Source organism: Coregonus clupeaformis, unplaced genomic scaffold, assembly GCF_020615455.1.
Source record: "Coregonus clupeaformis isolate EN_2021a unplaced genomic scaffold, ASM2061545v1 scaf0301, whole genome shotgun sequence".
Lineage (NCBI taxonomy): Eukaryota > Metazoa > Chordata > Actinopteri > Salmoniformes > Salmonidae > Coregonus > Coregonus clupeaformis.
In genome coordinates this window covers 305324-326045 of record NW_025533756.1, presented here as the reverse complement: position 1 = coordinate 326045, position 20722 = coordinate 305324, and the positions used below count along the sequence as shown (strand labels likewise).

General features: G+C 47.2%; 1 pseudogene; it reads left to right on the top strand.

The window, feature by feature from the left end:
* The first annotated feature begins 483 nt into the window (after positions 1-483).
* The window catches only part of LOC121563058, a 65502-nt pseudogene continuing 45263 nt past the window's right edge, over positions 484-20722 (top strand).

Here is a 20722-nt window from a genome sequence, read left to right as displayed (position 1 = left end):
AGCCAACACATCTCTCAGCCAGGCTACATATGTAATGCATATACAGTACATTGATTTGCATTGTGGCCAATGTAATGGACAGAGTAAAAGTCCAGCAACACTCCATATTATTCAGAGCCCCATGAAATGACACCATATATAGATTCTACAGACCCTACTGAGTATTTCCTAAAATACTTTTACTACAGCACCCAGAATAGTTTTTGCTCTATAAGCCCAAATGTATTCCATATACAATGATTCGCATTGTGGCTATTTATTTGACCTTGGAACACGTTTTAAAACCAACATTTAAAGCAAATGTCACTTAAATATCAACACATTTGAATCATTATTAATGTAAAAAAAAAATACAAATACAAATACAAATACAAGGTTATAGACACGTCTACTATTACGTGGGGGGACTTTTATTTTGAACGTTTCCGAAATTCCGTGACCCGGATGTACCTTTTACGTGTTGTTGTTGTTGTTGTTGTTGTTGTAGTAGATGAGACGCTGATCGAGAGACTGCTATATAGCTACTAGTCTCAGTCGCTCCTGGCCGGCGTGAACGGGTTGCTGTTTAGTTATATGGATGGTGCTTCGGTACACGGAGACCTGAGAGGGGAATAGCTAATATTCAGATAGAGTGGAGCCTGTGTGTTGCCGCCATGGCTCTGTACGAATATGTAACTCAGGACCAACTGTCGGGCTTCGACAAGTACAAGGTAACGAGAAAGAGAGACTGCGCAGCACTGCTATTCTCTCTACGTTAGCTGTTGACAGCGGGTGTAGTTGACAGCATGCTAACCTGGTTAGCTAGCTACATTTGTTTGACGCTTACACATATTTTTTTTTTTTCGATTGCCGATATGGTTTTGGGTTCATATTGTAACTGGGATAGACAAACTGGTTGTGTTTTATTTTGATCTGACATATAAGCGACCTGTCAACACTGCCTAACGTAATATTAGCTAACCAGCTAGTAACTAGCCACGTTAGTCGTGTGAATCCGGTGATCTTGTTGTCCCATAGCCATGACGCTTCCCTCTTCGCTACTGTTGCAGCCCCAAACTAACCCCATTGTCCCCGGCCATCAACTCCTGTGAACTAGCTGAATTAGCTAGCTACTGTTTCTGGAAAGCTAGCTTGCCGCTAGTTGTCTGCATCTATGGTAAACAAAAGGCAAGCGTCGCTAACGATAGATCACATATACTGAACAAAAATATAAACGCAACAATTTCAACGATTTTTTACTGAGTTACTGTTCATATAAGGAAATCCGTCAATTAAAATAAATAAATTAGGCCCTAATCTTTGGATTTCACATGACAGGGCAGGGGCGCAGCCATTAGGGAGCCAGGCACAGCCCATCAGAATGAGTTTTTCCACACAAAGGGGCTCTATTACAGACATAAATACTCCTCAGGTTCATCAGCTGTCCGGGTGGCTGGTCTCAGACGATCCCGCAGGTGAAGAAGCCGGATGTAGAGATCCTGGGCTGGCGTGGTCTGCACGTTTTAGAATGGCCTTTTATGGTCCCCAGCAGAAGGTGCACCTGTGTAATGATCATGCTATTTCATCAACTTCTTGATATGCCACACCTGTCAGGTGGATGGATTGTCTTGGCAAAGGAGAAATGCACACTAACAGGGATGTAAACAAATTTGTGCACAAAATTTGAGAAGCTTTTTGTGCTTATGGAACATTTCTGGGATCTTTTATTTCAGCCCATGAAACATGGGACCAACACTTTCCATGTTGCGTTTATATTGTTGTTCAGTGTAGATCAACGATAGACTGCTAGCTAGCAGTAGAACTAGGGCTGTCAGCCGGGGATTTGTCAAGCAAATAACTGTCGGTCTCACGGTAATTTACCGTTAATTGGCTCCTGAGTGGCGCAGTGGTCTAAGGCACTACATCGCAGTGCTAACTGTGCCACTAGAGATCCTGGTTCGAATCCAGGCTCTGTCGCAGCCGGCCGCGACCGGGAGACTCATGGGCGGCGCACAATTGGCCCAGCGTCGTCCAGGGTAGGGGAGGGAATGGCCGGCAGGGATGTAGCTCAGTTGATAGAGCATGGCGTTTGCAACGCCAGGGTTGTGGGTTCAATTCCCACGGGGGGCCAGTATAAAAAAAATTAAAATGTATTCACTAACTGTAAGTCGCTCTGGATAAGAGCGTCTGCTAAATGACTAAAATGTAAAATGTAATTAACATAAACACATTTAGCATCTCCTGGCTTCCACACACAGCCTACAAGCCACTGATGCAGACCTTTGGAACATCTACATTTTAAAGTCTAATAAATCCATGTAATATAGCCTACACCTTCACAATAAATCCATTATTTATTTTAGACAGGTCTATAGAAGCATGATATGAAGAATATGTAGTCTATTTCAGAAGAACAGAATAGCATACTCTGAGTTGTCCAGTATGAAAATGTATGCACTCACTAACTGTGAGTAACTCTGGATAAGAGCGTCTGCTAAATGACTAAAATGTAAATGTAAATGTTAGGTCCTGATCTGGCTATGCCATATGGCTGTGGGCTACACTAGTTCATTTAGCAGACAAAATTTGCTTAGAATTCCGTCGCATTATTTTCTATTATTTTATAGTATGAAGAATACAATTGAACAAAGCTGAATAAAATAGGATATTTTCTCCAAACGATTTGAGGGAGTGAGTACATGCGGCTATTCTGTGTTGAGCGGTTAACAAAGAAACAGGTACTTCTATATAATTAATTTGTAGTTATTAATGTAACTTTAGTTGTTCTACAAACGTTGGGCTATATGTTTAGATTTTTAATACGTTGTAAGGCTGCATGATGCGACTAATGATGATTTGAAAAAAGTAGCTTGAAGGCCTGAGCTCTGGTTAGTTTTTTTGGCGCAGGCTGTACACACTCAGTCTCTCATTCACAATTTGACAGGCACTTGATAATGCCTCCAATTTCACGGCGGCATCCCCTTTGTGTGGCCATAATGCACAATAAAAAAATCCATGCCTTTTGCGGCCGTTGTGCCCTTGGCCTGGAATGCTGCGTTGTGCCCTTCTCCCGGAGTGCTGCGAGTTTCGAAGCACCTCTCACTCACATGGCTCTCCATCACGTGATCGGGTCTTTCTCACAGGCTACAAGTGAAGACAGACTCATTGGGGACGCAACTGCGCGCGTCCTTATCCAATTCCGAGGTGCATATTGAAGATGTTAGAAGAACTGTCCCCATTTACTTTTCGTCAGCCAACAAGATGAGTCGGCCTAACGAACAGCAAAAGCACTAGCCTATGTCAATCTACTATCCCCCATAGTACAAAAGTTGACCTATTCTATTCTGTGCGAGAAATAAATATTCCAAACATAGTCTGGGACAGTTGTGGGATGCGATAGATCCCAAATTAATACAACCACTAGGATCAAAAAACATTTTATAAGCAATGAGGCTGATGCAACAGATCAGAACGTTTAGCTTAAAATGTTGATAAACTATTAGGCTATTTCTTCACATTATAAGCGCAGCGATGCGCACATGGCAGTAGGCTATAAGTGTGAATGTTCCATTAGCGGGAAAACACCATTATCAAAAGTGACCACAAATGCGATTATGCATGTAATGCTTTTATTATAAAAGTGCATTTTTATGGTGAAAATTATCTTCCCCAAACTTGAAACTCACACGCTGCCTATATATGCCAGTTAGGCTCTACACCCCTTGTAAAGCAGATTAATGTGCTTAATTTTAAGAAGTTATTTGGCCCCTTTAGTTGTGATACAAACCTTATCAAAACATATAGGCCTATGGGCTAGGCTACATGAGGTGTGCGACTATGATTCGAAAAAGTCACACAAAAAAATGCTTTGTTTCTTGCCTTAAGCTGGTGATAATATATAATTCACAAGTGATAGGCTAATATTGTCACCCATCAGACTATACTTGATTTAATCTTGTCTTTACATATACTAAATAATATATATATGTGTGAAATTTGTTTTGATTTAGAACGGACCATTATCATGGACCTGTCTCGGAACAGGGGCAGCGGGAAAAAATTCATGTCATCTATGCACTTAAATAGCGAATGGAGGACACTTTCATGTGGTTCATTTTCATGCCAGCCAGGTAGAATATACTGTAAATATATGCAATGTGCTTAATATTAGGAAAGTTGAGAGATAAATCTAGTAGGCCTAGCCTATGGAAAGCTGATGGGATCCTCCTCCTTTTAATAGAGGCCATCACTCTGTTTTCTCCCGCTACTCCATAGCCTATAGAAATGTTGCACAACATGAGCTCATGGGCTCTCATGAAGTGTTTCATTAGATTTACGAACATATTTGCATTGATGTCAGAGTGATTAGAGGGACAATAGAGTGCTGAGTACCAGGCAGTTAGCAAGTTGGGTAGACTACTAATGACCATCAGCAGCATCAGAGCTTGGAGAAGCCTAATTACCGTGACTAAATGGTCATGTGGAATTTGACTGCCTTCATGACTCATGACCGCCGGTGTGGCGGTAATACGGTCACTGCAACAGCACTGCGTTCTGTCCGACGAAGGGGACAGGCAGGAATGTAGCTAACCAGTGACGATGTTACATTAGCTACATTTACATTTTAGTCATTTAGCAGACGCTCTTATCCAGGGCGACTTACATTTGAGTGCATACATTTTCATAATTTTTTTGTGCTGGTCCCCTGTGGGAATCGAACCCACAACCCATGCTCAATCAACTGAGCCACAACGCTGAACATTCCCAGCTTCTCCAATTAATACTGGGTTGTAAGTTGATCTTGTCTTAGGATGGGTAACTGATAGGTCTGGTTTATAAGGGGAACAACTCTGTTAGATAGTGTTGTAGTTACTGATAGGTCTGGTTTATAAGGGGAACAACTCTGTTAGATAGTGTTGTGGTTACTGATAGGTCTGGTTTATAAGGGGAACAACTCTGTTAGATAGTGTTGTAGTTACTGATAGGTCTGGTTTATAAGGGGAACAACTCTGTTAGATAGTGTTGTAGTTACTGATAGGTCTGGTTTATAAGGGGAACAACTCTGTTAGATAGTGTTGTAGTTACTGATAGGTCTGGTTTATAAGGGGAACAACTCTGTTAGATAGTGTTGTAGTTACTGATAGGTCTGGTTTATAAGGGGAACAACTCTGTTAGATAGTGTTGTAGTTACTGATAGGTCTGGTTTATAAGGGGAACAACTCTGTTAGATAGTGTTGTAGTTACTGATATGTCTGGTTTATAAGGGGAACAACTCTGTTAGATAGTGTTGTAGTTACTGATAGGTCTGGTTTATAAGGGGAACAACTCTGTTAGATAGTGTTGTAGTTACTGATAGGTCTGGTTTATAAGGGGAACAACTCTGTTAGATAGTGTTGTAGTTACTGATAGGTCTGGTTTATAAGGGGAACAACTCTGTTAGATAGTGTTGTAGTTACTGATAGGTCTGGTTTATAAGGGGAACAACTCTGTTAGATATGTTGTAGTTACTGATAGGTCTGGTTTATAAGGGGAACAACTCTGTTAGATAGTGTTGTGGTTACTGATAGGTCTGGTTTATAAGGGGAACAACTCTGTTAGATAGTGTTGTGGTTACTGATAGGTCTGGTTTATAAGGGGAACAACTCTGTTAGATAGTGTTGTGGTTACTGATAGGTCTGGTTTATAAGGGGAACAACTCTGTTAGATAGTGTTGTAGTTACTGATAGGTCTGGTTTATAAGGGGAACAACTCTGTTAGATAGTGTTGTAGTTACTGATAGGTCTGGTTTATAAGGGGAACAACTCTGTTAGATAGTGTTGTGGTTACTGATAGGTCTGGTTTATAAGGGGAACAACTCTGTTAGATAGTGTTGTAGTTACTGATAGGTCTGGTTTATAAGGGGAACAACTCTGTTAGATAGTGTTGTGGTTACTGATAGGTCTGGTTTATAAGGGAACAACTCTGTTAGATAGTGTTGTAGTTACTGATAGGTCTGGTTTATAAGGGGAACAACTCTGTTAGATAGTGTTGTAGTTACTGATAGGTCTGGTTTATAAGGGGAACAACTCTGTTAGATAGTGTTGTGGTTACTGATAGGTCTGGTTTATAAGGGGAACAACTCTGTTAGATAGTGTTGTAGTTACTGATAGGTCTGGTTTATAAGGGGAACAACTCTGTTAGATAGTGTTGTGGTTACTGATAGGTCTGGTTTATAAGGGAACAACTCTGTTAGATAGTGTTGTAGTTACTGATAGGTCTGGTTTATAAGGGAACAACTCTGTTAGATAGTGTTGTGGTTACTGATAGGTCTGGTTTATAGGGGAACAACTCTGTTAGATAGTGTTGTAGTTACTGATAGGTCTGGTTTATAAGGGGAACAACTCTGTTAGATAGTGTTGTGGTTACTGATAGGTCTGGTTTATAAGGGAACAACTCTGTTAGATAGTGTTGTGGTTACTGATGAGTCTGGTTTATAAGGGGAACAACTCTGTTAGATAGTGTTGTAGTTACTGATAGGTCTGGTTTATAAGGGGAACAACTCTGTTAGATAGTGTTGTGGTTACTGATAGGTCTGGTTTATAAGGGGAACAACTCTGTTAGATAGTGTTGTAGTTACTGATAGGTCTGGTTTATAAGGGGAACAACTCTGTTAGATAGTGTTGTAGTTACTGATAGGTCTGGTTTATAAGGGGAACAACTCTGTTAGATAGTGTTGTGGTTACTGATAGGTCTGGTGGTTTAAATAAATAATAAATAAATAATTGGTCATTTAGCAGACGCTCTTATCCAGAGCGACTTACAGGAGCAATTAGGGTTAAGTGCCTTGCTCAAGGGCACATCGACAGATTTTTCACCTAGTGGGCTCGGGGATTAGAACCAGCGACCTTTCGGTTACTGGCACAACGCTCTTAACCACTAAGCTACCTGCCGCCCATATAAGGGGAACAACTCTGTTAGATAGTGTTGTAGTTACTGATAGGTCTGGTTTATAAGGGGAACAACTCTGTTAGATAGTGTTGTAGTTACTGATAGGTCTGGTTTATAAGGGGAACAACTCTGTTAGATAGTGTTGTGGTTACTGATAGGTCTGGTTTATAAGGGGAACAACTCTGTTAGATAGTGTTGTAGTTACTGATAGGTCTGGTTTATAAGGGGAACAACTCTGTTAGATAGTGTTGTAGTTACTGATAGGTCTGGTTTATAAGGGGAACAACTCTGTTAGATAGTGTTGTGGTTACTGATAGGTCTGGTTTATAAGGGGAACAACTCTGTTAGATAGTGTTGTAGTTACTGATAGGTCTGGTTTATAAGGGGAACAACTCTGTTAGATAGTGTTGTAGTTACTGATAGGTGTGGTTTATAAGGGGAACAACTCTGTTAGATAGTGTTGTGGTTACTGATAGGTCTGGTTTATAAGGGGAACAACTCTGTTAGATAGTGTTGTAGTTACTGATAGGTCTGGTTTATAAGGGGAACAACTCTGTTAGATAGTGTTGTGGTTACTGATAGGTCTGGTTTATAGGGGAAAACAACTCTGTTAGATAGTGTTGTAGTTACTGATAGGTCTGGTTTATAAGGGGGAACAACTCTGTTAGATAGTGTTGTAGTTACTGATAGGTCTGGTTTATAAGGGGAACAACTCTGTTAGATAGTGTTGTAGTTACTGATAGGTCTGGTTTATAAGGGGAACAACTCTGTTAGATAGTGTTGTGGTTACTGATAGGTCTGGTTTCTAGTTTGTGTGTGACCCCATTGCACCTGACCACATGGTGTCCAAAGTAGCGATCCATTGTGACATGATGATATGTGTACAGACACTGAGCTAACCTGCCTCTGACACACACATTTCTACATTTACATTTTAGTCATTTAGCAGACGCTGTTATCCAGAGCGACTTACAGGAGCAATTAGGGTTAAGTGCCTTGCTCAAGGGCACATCAACAGATTTTTCACCTAGTCGGCTCGGGGATTAGAACCAGCGACCTTTCGATTACTGGCACAACGCTCTTAACCACTAAGCTACCTGCCGCCACCAACTGGGCAGAGAGGGAGAACACCAGGAGAGGTTCTGAAAGAGCGGTAGAATGAGAAGAAAAGAAGCTCAGTGTGAACTGCCACGGAGTCCCTCTCAACACCAGCCTGTCTGTGTTCCCCTCTCAACACCAGCCTGTCTGTGTTCCCCTCTCAACACCAGCCTGTCTGTGTTCCCCTCTCAACACCAGCCTGTCTGTGTTCCCCTCTCAACACCAGCCTGTCTGTGTTCCCCTCTCAACACCAGCCTGTCTGTGTTCCCCTCTCAACACCAGCCTGTCTGTGTTCCCCTCTCAACACCAGCCTGTCTGTGTTCCCCTCTCAACACCAGCCTGTCTGTGTTCCCCTCTCTGTCTGTGTTCCACTAAACATGGCACTGGGCCATATGAGGCAAACAAGAACTACTGACCTGAAGCAACAGTCATCCCATTCACTCTCTCCTCCTCTCCTCGTCTCCTCCCTCCTCGTCTCCTCCCTCCTCCTCTCCTCCCTCCTCCTCTCCTCCCTCCTCCTCTCCTCCCTCCTCCTCTCCTCTCTCCTCCTCTCCTCCCTCCTCCTCTCCTCCCTCCTCCTCTCCCTCTCTCCTCTCCTCTCTCCTCCTCTCCTCCTCTCCTCTCCTCTCTCCTCCCTCTCCTCTCCTCTCTCCTCTCCTCTCTCCTCCTCTCCTCCCTCCTCCTCTCCTCCCTCCTCCTCTCCTCCTCTCCTCCTCTCTCCTCTCCTCCTCCCCTCTCTCCTCTCTCTCCTCTTCCCTCTCTCCTCCTCTCCTCTCTCCTCCTCTCCTCCCTCTCCTCCTCTCCTCCTCCTCTCCTCCTCTCCTCCCTCCTCCTCTCCTCTCTCCTCCTCTCCTCCCTCCTCCTCTCCTCCCTCCTCCTCTCCTCTCTCCTCCTCTCCTCTCTCCTCCTCTCCTCCTCTCCTCTCTCCTCCTCTCCTCTCTCCTCCTCTCCTCTCTCCTCCTCTCCTCTCTCCTCCTCTCCTCTCTCCTCCTCTCCTCTCTCCTCCTCTCCTCTCTCCAGTACAGTGCGGTGGATTCCAACCCCCTGTCAGTCTACCTCATGCATCCTTTCTGGGACTCTGTAGTCAAGGTGAGGACACTCGCACTCGCACACTAGTCTTTCCCCTGAAGGGGGGGAGGGGGGGGTGGCCAATGGCACCGTTTTATAGGCCCATGGCTAGTTTCAGAGGCCCTCTTCACCGCAGAGACAAAATTGCTGTTTTAAAGCTAATTTCCTGCAATTCTACATATTTTGCCATGTCTTATGCTGTGTTCTAATGCCACCTGACTGACTCAAACTTTATAATAAAATCAATGGGGCCCCCATGACATAACATTTTAGATTCTCCCTGACTGTCTAGTTTTTATTTTGTTGATTTGTTAGTTCTTGAAGATGATCTTATTAAAAAATATATATCTCCATTATCTTTTCTACGTACTTTATATCTGGTTTAAGTTGACATTGAAAAAGTTTTATCATTCAAGTTATTTTTCATCCAGGTGATTCCCAGGTGGTTAGCTCCTAACCTCTCTCTCTCTCTCTCTCTCCTCTCCTCCAGTTGGTTAGCTCCTAACCTCTCTCTCTCCTCTCCTCTCCTCCAGGGATACCCAGGTGGTTAGCCCCTAACCTCTCTCTCTCTCTCTCTCCTCTCCTCTCCTCTCCTCCAGGTGATACCCAGTTGGTTAGCTCCTAACCTCTCTCTCTCCTCTCCTCTCCTCCAGGTGATACCCAGTTGGTTAGCTCCTAACCTCTCTCTCTCTCCTCTCCTCTCCTCTCCTCTCCTCCAGGTGATACCCAGTTGGTTAGCTCCTAACCTTCTCTCTCTCTCTCTCTTCCTCTCCTCCAGGTGATACCCAGTTGGTTAGCTCTAACCTCTCTCTCTCTCCTCTCCTCTCCTCCAGGTGATACCCAGTTGGTTAGCTCCTAACCTCTCTCTCTCTCTCTCCTCTCCTCCAGGTGATACCCAGTTGGTTAGCTCCTAACTCTCTCTCTCTCTCTCTCTCCTCTCCTCCAGATGATACCCAGTTGGTTAGCTCCTAACCTCTCTCTCTCCTCTCCTCTCCTCTCCTCCAGGTGATACCCAGGTGGTTAGCTCTAACCTCTCTCTCTCTCTTCTCTCCTCTCCTCTCCCCTCCAGGTGATACCCAGTTGGTTAGCTCCTAACCTCTCTCTCTCTCCTCTCCTCTCCTCCAGGTGATACCCAGTTGGTTAGCTCCTAACCTCTCTCTCTCCCTCTCTCCTCTCCTCCAGGTGATACCCAGTTGGTTAGCTCCTAACCTCTCTGTCTCTCTCTCTCTCTCTCCTCTCCTCCAGGTGATACCCAGTTGGTTAGCTCCTAACCTCTCTTCTCTCTCTCCTCTCCTCTCCCAGGTGATACCCAGTTGGTTAGCTCTAACCTCTCTCTCTCCTCTCTCTCCTCTCCTCCAGGTGATACCCAGTTGGTTAGCTCCTAACCTCTCTCTCTCTCCTCTCCTCTCCTCCAGGTGATACCCAGTTGGTTAGCTCCTAACCTCTCTCTCTCTCCTCTCCTCTCCTCCAGGTGATACCCAGTTGGTTAGCTCCTAACCTCTCTCTCTCTCTCTCTCCTCTCCTCTCCTCCAGGTGATACCCAGTTGGTTAGCTCTAACCTCTCTCTCCTCTCTCCTCTCCTCTCCTCCAGGTGATACCCAGTTGGTTAGCTCCTAACCTCTCTCTCTCTCTCCCTCTCCCCCTCTCCTCCAGGTGATACCCAGTTGGTTAGCTCCTAACCTCTCTCTCTCTCCTCTCCTCTCCTCTCCTCCAGGTGATACCCAGTTGGTTAGCTCCTAACCTCTCTCTCCTCCTCTCTCCTCTCCTCTCTCTCTCCCTCTCCTCCAGGTGATACCCAGTTGGTTAGCTCCTAACCTCTCTCTCTCTCCTCCTCTCCTCTCCTCCAGGTGATACCCAGTTGGTTAGCTCCTAACCTCTCTCTCTCTCTCTCTCTCCTCTCCTCCAGGTGATACCCAGTGTTAGCTCCTAACCTCTCTCTCCTCTCCTCTCCTCCAGGTGATACCCAGTTGGTTAGCTCTAACCTCTCTCTCTCTCTCCTCCTCTCCTCCAGGTGATACCCAGTTGGTTAGCTCTAACCTCTCTCTCTCTCTCTCCTCTCCTCTCCTCCAGGTGATACCCAGTTGGTTAGCTCCTAACCTCTCTCTCTCTCTCTCTCCTCTCCTCCTCCAGGTGATACCCAGTTGGTTAGCTCCTAACCTCTCTCTCTCCTCTCTCTCTCCTCTCCTCTCCTCCAGGTGATACCCAGTTGGTTAGCTCCTAACCTCTCTCTCTCTCTCTTCTCTCTCCTCCAGGTGATACCCAGTTGGTTAGCTCCTAACCTCTCTCTCTCTCTCTCTCTCCTCTCCCTCTCCTCCAGGTGATACCCAGTTGGTTAGCTCCTAACCTCTCTCTCTCCTCTCTCTCTCCTCTCCTCCAGGTGATACCCAGTTGGTTAGCTCCTAACCTCTCTCTCTCTCTCCTCCCTCTCCTCCAGGTGATACCCAGTTGGTTAGCTCTAACCTCTCTCTCTCTCTCTCTCTCCTCTCCTCCAGGTGATACCCAGTTGGTTAGCTCCTAACCTCTCTCTCTCTCCTCTCCTCTCCTCCAGGTGATACCCAGTTGGTTAGCTCCTAACCTCTCTCTCTCTCTCTCTCTCTCCTCTCCTCTCCTCCAGGTGATACCCAGTTGGTTAGCTCCTAACCTCTCTCTCCCTCCCTCTCCTCTCCTCCAGGTGATACCCAGTTGGTTAGCTCCTAACCTCTCTCTCTCTCTCCTCTCCTCTCCTCCAGGTGATACCCAGTTGGTTAGCTCCTAACCTCTCTCTCTCCTCCTCTCCTCCAGGTGATACCCAGTTGGTTAGCTCCTAACCTCTCTCTCTCCTCTCCTCAACCCTTTAGCTCCTAACCTCTCTCTCTCTCTCTCTCTCTCTCTCCTCCCAGGTGATACCCAGTTGGTTAGCTCCTAACCTCTCTCTCTCTCTCTCTCTCCTCTCCTCTCCTCCAGGTGATACCCAGTTGGTTAGCTCCTAACCTCTCTCTCTCTCTCCTCTCCTCCAGGTGATACCCAGTTGGTTAGCTCCTAACCTCTCTCTCTCCTCTCCTCCAGGTGGTTAGCTCCTAACCTCTCTCTCTCTCTCCCTCTCCTCTCCTCCAGGTGATACCCAGTTGGTTAGCTCCTAACCTCTCTCTCTCTCTCCTCTCCTCTCCTCCAGGTGATACCCAGTTGGTTAGCTCCTAACCTCTCTCTCTCTCTCTCTCCCTCTCCTCTCCTCCAGGTGATACCCAGTTGGTTAGCTCCTAACCTCTCTCTCTCTCCTTCCTCTCCTCTCCTCCAGGTGATACCCAGTTGGTTAGCTCCTAACCTCTCTCTCTCTCTCTCTCTCTCTCCTCTCCTCCAGGTGATACCCAGTTGGTTAGCTCCTAACCTCTCTCTCTCTCCTCTCCTCTCCTCCAGGTGATACCCAGTTGGTTAGCTCCTAACCTCTCTCTCTCTCTCCTCTCCTCTCCTCCAGGTGATACCCAGTTGGTTAGCTCCTAACTCTCTCTCTCTCTCCTCTCCTCTCCTCCAGGTGATACCCAGTTGGTTAGCTCCTAACCTCTCTCTCTCTCTCTCCTCTCCTCCAGGTGATACCCAGTTGGTTAGCTCCCTAACCTCTCTCTCTCTCTCTCTCTCTCTCCCTAGGTGATACCCAGTTGGTTAGCTCTAACCTCTCTCTCTCTCTCTCCTCTCTCCTCTCCTCCAGGTGATACCCAGTTGGTTAGCTCCTAACCTCTCTCTCTCCTCTCTCTCCTCTCCTCCAGGTGATACCCAGTTGGTTAGCTCCTAACCTCTCTCTCTCTCTCCTCCTCTCCTCCAGGTGATACCCAGTTGGTTAGCTCCTAACCTCTCTCTCTCCCCTCTCCTCTCCTCCAGGTGATACCCAGTTGGTTAGCTCCTAACCTCTCTCTCTCTCTCTCTCCTCTCCTCCAGGTGATACCCAGTTGGTTAGCTCCTAACCTCTCTCTCTCTCCCCCTCTCTCTCCTCTCCTCCAGGTGATACCCAGTTGGTTAGCTCCTAACCTCTCTCTCTCTCTCTCTCCTCTCCTCCAGGTGATACCCAGTTGGTTAGCTCCTAACCTCTCTCTCTCTCTCCTCTCCTCTCCTCCAGGTGATACCCAGTTGGTTAGCTCCTAACCTCTCTCTCTCTCTCTCTTCTTCTCTCCCTCTCCAGGTGATACCCAGTTGGTTAGCTCCTAACCTCTCTCTCTCTCTCTCTCCCTCTCCTCCAGGTGATACCCAGTTGGTTAGCTCCTAACCTCTCTCTCTCTCTCTCTCCTCTCCTCCAGGTGATACCCAGTTGGTTAGCTCCTAACCTCTCTCTCTCTCTCCTCCCTCTCCTCTCCTCCAGGTGATACCCAGTTGGTTAGCTCTAACCTCTCTCTCTCTCCTCTCTCCTCTCCTCCAGGTGATACCCAGTTGGTTAGCTCCCTAACCTCTCTCTCTCTCTCCTCTCCTCTCCTCTCTCCAGGTGATACCCAGTTGGTTAGCTCCTAACCTCTCTCTCTCTCCTCTCTCTCCTCTCCTCCAGGTGATACCCAGTTGGTTAGCTCCTAACCTCTCTCTCTCTCTCTCTCCTCTCCTCCAGGTGATACCCAGTTGGTTAGCTCCTAACCTCTCTCTCTCTCCTCTCCTCTCCTCTCCAGGTGATACCCAGTTGGTTAGCTCCTAACCCTCTCTCTCTCTCCTCTCCTCTCCTCCAGGTGATACCCAGTTGGTTAGCTCCTAACCTCTCTCTCTCTCCTCTCCTCCCCTCCAGGTTATACCCAGTTGGTTAGCTCCTAACCTCTCTCTCTCTCTCTCCTCTCCTCCAGGTGATACCCAGTTGGTTAGCTCCTAACCTCTCTCTCTCTCTCCTCTCCTCTCCTCCTCCAGGTGATACCCAGTTGGTTAGCTCCTAACCTCTCTCTCTCTCTCCTCTCCTCCTGGCTCTCTCTCTCTCCCTCTCCTCCAGGTGATACCCAGTTGGTTAGCTCCTAACCTCTCTCTCTCTCTCCTCTCCTCCAGGTGATACCCAGTTGGTTAGCTCCTAACCTCTCTCTCTCTCTCTCCTCTCCTCCAGGTGATACCCAGTTGGTTAGCTCCTAACCTCTCTCTCTCTCTCTCTCTCCTCTCCTCCAGGTGATACCCAGTTGGTTAGCTCCTAACCTCTCTCTCTCTCCTCTCCTCTCCTCCAGGTGATACCCAGTTGGTTAGCTCCTAACCTCTCTCTCTCTCCTCTCCTCTCCTCCAGGTGATACCCAGTTGGTTAGCTCCTAACCTCTCTCTCTCCTCTCCTCTCCTCTCCTCCAGGTGATACCCAGTTGGTTAGCTCCTAACCTCTCTCTCTCTCTCCTCTCCTCTCCTCTCCTCCAGGTGATACCCAGTTGGTTAGCTCCTAACCTCTCTCTCTCTCTCTCTCCTCTCTCCCTCTCCTCCAGGTGATACCCAGTTGGTTAGCTCCTAACCTCTCTCTCTCTCTCTCTCTCCTCCCCCAGGTGATACCCAGTTGGTTAGCTCCTAACCTCTCTCTCTCCTCTCCTCTCCTCCAGGTGATACCCAGTTGGTTAGCTCCTAACCTCTCTCTCTCTCTCTCTCCTCTCCTCTCCTCTCAGGTGATACCCAGTTGGTTAGCTCCTAACCTCTCTCTCTCTCTCTCTCTCTCTCCTCTCCTCCAGGTGATACCCAGTTGGTTAGCTCCTAACCTCTCTCTCTCTCCTCTCCTCTCCTCCCAGGTGATACCCAGTTGGTTAGCTCCTAACCTCTCTCTCTCTCTCTCTCTCCTCTCTCCAGGTGATACCCAGTTGGTTAGCTCCTAACCTCTCTCTCTCTCTCTCTCCTCTCTCTCTCTCTCCAGGTGATACCCAGTTGGTTAGCTCCTAACCTCTCTCTCTCTCTCTCTCTCCTCTCCTCTCCTCAGGTGATACCCAGTTGGTTAGCTCCTAACCTCTCTCTCTCTCTCTCTCTCCTCTCCTCCAGGTGATACCCAGTTGGTTAGCTCCTAACCTCTCTCTCTCTCTCTCTCTCCTCCTCTCTCTCCTCTCCTCCAGGTGATACCCAGTTGGTTAGCTCCTAACCTCTCTCTCTCTCCTCTCTCTCTCCTCCAGGTGATACCCAGTTGGTTAGCTCCTAACCTCTCTCTCTCTTCTCTCTCTCCTCCAGGTGATACCCAGTTGGTTAGCTCCTAACCTCTCTCTCTCTCCTCTCCTCTCCTCCAGGTGATACCCAGTTGGTTAGCTCCTAACCTCTCTCTCTCTCTCTCTCCCTCCTCTCCTCCAGGTGATACCCAGTTGGTTAGCTCCTAACCTCTCTCTCTCTCTCTCCTCTCCTCCAGGTGATACCCAGTTGGTTAGCTCCTAACCTCTCTCTCTCTCTCTCTCTCTCTCCTCTCCTCTCCTCCAGGTGATACCCAGTTGGTTAGCTCCTAACCTCTCTCTCTCTCTCTCTCTCCTCTCCTCCAGGTGATACCCAGTTGGTTAGCTCCTAACCTCTCTCTCTCTCTCTCTCTCTCTCTCTCCTCCAGGTGATACCCAGTTGGTTAGCTCCTAACCTCTCTCTCTCTCCCTCTCCTCTCCTCCAGGTGATACCCAGTTGGTTAGCTCCTAACCTCTCTCTCTCTCTCTCTCTCCTCCAGGTGATCCCTTGGTTAGCTCCTAACCTCTCTCTCTCTCTCCTCTCCTCTCCTCCAGGTGATACCCAGTTGGTTAGCTCCTAACCTCTCTCTCTCTCTCTCTCTCTCTCTCTCCTCCAGGTGATACCCAGTTGGTTAGCTCCTAACCTCTCTCTCTCTCCTCTCCTCTCCTCCAGGTGATACCCAGTTGGTTAGCTCCTAACCTCTCTCTCTCTCTCTCTCTCTCTCTCTCTCCTCCAGGTGATACCCAGTTGGTTAGCTCCTAACCTCTCTCTCTCTCTCCTGATACCCAGTTGTTAGCTCTTCTCCCTCTCCTCCAGGTGATACCCAGTTGGTTAGCTCCTAACCTCTCTCTCTCTCTCCTCTCCTCTCCTCCAGGTGATACCCAGTTGGTTAGCTCCTAACCTCTCTCTCTCCTCTCCTCCAGGTGATACCCAGTTGGTTAGCTCCTAACCTCTCTCTCTCTCTCTCTCCTCTCCTCCAGGTGATACCCAGTTGGTTAGCTCCTAACCTCTCTCTCTCTCTCCTCTCCTCCAGGTGATACCCAGTTGGTTAGCTCCTAACCTCTCTCTCTCTCTCTCCTCTCCTCCAGGTGATACCCAGTTGGTTAGCTCCTAACCTCTCTCTCTCCTCTCCTCCAGGTGATACCCAGGTGGTTAGCTCCTAACCTCTCTCTCTCTCTCTCTCTCTCTCTCTCCAGGTGATCCCAGTTGGTTAGCTCCTAACCTCTCTCTCTCCTCTCCTCCAGGTGATACCCAGTTGGTTAGCTCCTAACCTCTCTCTCTCTCTCTCTCTTCTTCCTCTCCTCCAGGTGATACCCAGTTGGTTAGCTCCTAACCTCTCTCTCTCTCCTCTCTCCTCTCCTCTCCTCCAGGTGATACCCAGTTGGTTAGCTCCTAACCTCTCTCTCTCTCTCCTCTCCTCTCCTCCAGGTGATACCCAGTTGGTTAGCTCCTAACCTCTCTCTCTCTCCTCTCCTCTCCTCCAGGTGATACCCAGTTGGTTAGCTCCTAACCTCTCTCTCTCCTACCCAGTTGGTTAGCTCCTAACCTCTCTCTCTCTCTCTCTCTCCTCTCCTCCAGGTGATACCCAGTTGGTTAGCTCCTAACCTCTCTCTCTCCTCTCCTCCAGGTGATACCCAGTTGGTTAGCTCCTAACCTCTCTCTCTCTCTCTCTCTCTCTCCTCCAGGTGATACCCAGTTGGTTAGCTCCTAACCTCTCTCTCTCTCTCTCTCTCCTCTCCTCCAGGTGATACCCAGTTGGTTAGCTCCTAACCTCTCTCTCTCTCTCCTCTCCTCTCCTCCAGGTGATACCCAGTTGGTTAGCTCCTAACCTCTCTCTCTCCTCTCCTCTCCTCCAGGTGATACCCAGTTGGTTAGCTCCTAACCTCTCTCTCTCTCTCTCTCTCTCCTCTCCTCCAGGTGATACCCAGTTGGTTAGCTCCTAACCTCTCTCTCTCTCCTCTCCTCTCCTCCAGGTGATACCCAGTTGGTTAGCTCCTAACCTCTCTCTCTCTCCTCCTCTCCTCTCCTCCAGGTGATACCCAGTTGGTTAGCTCCTAACCTCTCTCTCTCTCTCCTCTCCTCTCCTCCAGGTGATACCCAGTTGGTTAGCTCCTAACCTCTCTCTCTCTCCTCTCCTCTCCTCCAGGTGATACCCAGTTGGTTAGCTCCTAACCTCTCTCTCTCTCCTCTCTCCTCTCCTCCAGGTGATACCCAGTTGGTTAGCTCCTAACCTCTCTCTCTCTCTCTCTCTCCTCTCCTCCAGGTGATACCCAGTTGGTTAGCTCCTAACCTCCTCTTCTCTCTCTCCTCTCCTCCAGGTGATACCCAGTTGGTTAGCTCCTAACCTCTCTCTCTCTCTCCTCTCCAGTTGGTTAGCTCCTAACCTCCCTCTCTCCTCTCCTCCAGGTGATACCCAGTTGGTTAGCTCCTAACCTCTCTCTCTCCTCTCCTCCAGGTGATACCCAGTTGGTTAGCTCCTAACCTCTCTCTCTCTCTCTCTCCTCTCCTCCAGGTGATACCCAGTTGGTTAGCTCCTAACCTCTCTCTCTCTCTCTCTCTCTCCTCTCCTCTCCTCCAGGTGATACCCAGTTGGTTAGCTCCTAACTCTCTCTCTCTCTCTCTCTCCTCTCCTCTCCTCCAGGTGATACCCAGTTGGTTAGCTCCTAACCTCTCTCTCTCTCTCCTCTCCTCTCCTCCAGGTGATACCCAGTTGGTTAGCTCCTAACCTCTCTCTCTCTCTCCTCTCCTCCAGGTGATACCCAGTTGGTTAGCTCTAACCTCTCTCTCTCTCTCTCTCCAGGTGATACCCAGTTGGTTAGCTCCTAACCTCTCTCTCTCTCCTCTCCTCTCCTCCAGGTGATACCCAGTTGGTTAGCTCCTAACCTCTCTCTCTCTCTCTCTCTCTCCTCTCTCTCCTTTTCTCCTACCTCTCTCTCTCCTCTCCTCTCCTCTCCCATTTCTCTCCTCTCTCCTCTCCTCTCCTCTCCTCTCCTCTCCTCTCTTCCCTCTCCTCTCCTCTCCTCTCCTCTCCTCTCCTCTCTCTCTCTCCTCTCCTCTCCTCTCCCCGTCACTCCTACCTCTCCTCTCCTCTCCTCTCCTCTCCTCTCCTCTCCCCTCCTCTCCTCTTCCTCTTTCTCTTCTCCTCTCCTCCAGGTGATACCCAGTTGGTTAGCTCCTAACCCCTCTCTCTCTCCTCTCCTCTCCTCCAGGTGATACCCAGTTGGTTAGCTCCTAACCTCTCTCTCTCTCTCTCCTCTCCTCCAGGTGATACCCAGTTGGTTAGCTCCTAACCTCTCTCTCTCTCTCTCTCTCTCCTCTCCTCCAGGTGATACCCAGTTGGTTAGCTCCTAACCTCATCACCTTCACTGGCTTCATGTTCCTGGTCTTCAACTTCCTCATGCTCACCTTCTACGACTACCACTTTGATGCATCCGGTACTGCTCAGTCCAAGCCCCAAAGTTTACTACTACAATACTCTTATTGCTATTATAATACTACTATTTATTATTATACTACTACTACTACTACTACTACTATTATAATACTACTATTACACTACTATTATAATACTACTATTTATTATTATACTACTACTACTACTACTACTACACTACTATTATAATACTACTACTATTGTTATTACTACTACTACTACTACTACTACTACACTACTATTATAATACTACTATTTATTATTATACTACTACTACTACTACTACACTACTATTATAATACTACTACTGTTGTTATTATTACTACTACTACTACTACTACTACTACTACTACACTACTATTATAATACTACTACTATTAAACTGATTATTTTTACTCCTCCTACTAGTGCACCTTGGCTTCTACTAGACTAAATATCTCTGTCTCTCTCTACTAGACTACTGCTCCCTCTAAATATCTACAGTGGGGAGAACATTGTATGATTTTTAAGTAATTAATTTGCATTTTATTGCATGACATAAGTATTTGATCACCTACCAACCAGTAAGAATTCCGGCTCTCACAGACCTGTTAGTTTTTCTTTAAGAAGCCCACCTGTTCTCCACTCATTACCTGTATTAACTGCACCTGTTTGAACTCGTTACCTGTATAAAAGAAACCTGTCCACACACTCAATCAAACAGACTCCAACCTCTCCACAATGGCCAAGACCAGAGAGCTGTGTAAGGACATCAGGGATAAAATTGTAGACCTGCACAAGGCTGGGATGGGCTACAGGACAATGGGGCAAGCAGCTTGGTGAGAAGGCAACAACTGTTGCCGCAATTATTAGAAAATGGAAGAAGTTCAAGATGACGGTCAATCACCCTCGGTCTGGGGCTCCATGCAAGATCTCACCTCGTGGGGCATCAATGATCATGAGGAAGGTGAGGGATCAGCCCAGAACTACACGGCAGGACTTGGTCAATGACCTGACGAGAGCTGGGACCACAGTCTCAAAGAAAACCATTAGTAACACACTACGCCGTCATGGATTAAAATCCTGCAGCGCACGCAAGGTCCCCCTGCTCAAGCCAGTTCATGTCCAGGCCCGTCTGAAGTTTGCCAATGACCATCTGGATGATCCAGAGGAGGAATGGGAGAAGGTCATGTGGTCTGATGAGACAAAAATATAGCTTGTTGGTCTAAACTCCACTCGCTGTGTTTGGAGGAAGAAGAAGGATGAGTACAACCCCAAGAATACCATCCCAACCGTGAAGCATGGAGGTGGAAATATCATTCTTTGGGGATGCTTTTCTGCAAAGGGGACAGGACGACTGCACCGTATTGAGGGGAGGATGAATGGGGCCATGTATCGCGAGATCTTGGCCAACAACCTCCTTCCCTCAGTAAGAACATTGAAGATGGGTCGTGGCTGGGTCTTCCAGCATGACAACGACCCGAAACACACAGCCAGGGCAACTGAGGGTGGCTCCGTAAGAAGCATCTCAATGTCCTGGAGTGGCCTAGCCAGTCTCCAGACCTGAACCCAAAAGAAAATCTTTGGAGGGAGCTGAAAGTCCATATTGCCCAGCGACAGCCCTGAAACCTGAAGGATCTGGAGAAGGTCTGTATGGAGGAGTGGGCCAAAATCCCTGCTGCAGTGTGTGCAAACCTGGTCAAGACCTACAGGAAACGTATGATCTCTGTAATTGCAAACAAAGGTTTCTGTACCAAATATTAAGTTCTGCTTTTCTGATGTATCAAATACTTATGTCATGCAATAAAATGCAAATTAATTACTTAAAAACCATACAATGTGATTTTCTGGATTTTTGTTTTAGATTCCATCTCTCACAGTTGAAGTGTACCTATGATAAAAATTACAGACCTCTACATGCTTTGTAAGTAGGAAAACCTGCAAAATCGGCAGTGTATCAAATACTTGTTCTCCCCACTGTATACACACACACACACACACACACACACACACACCACCAGAAAAATAAAAATAAATATATAGTACTAGAAAGAACGGAAAAAGGAGATATTGAATCCTTCATTAAATAACTATTGCATCTCCCACCCGAGACACAGAATCAACAGATGTGGTGTTTTCCATTAGCAC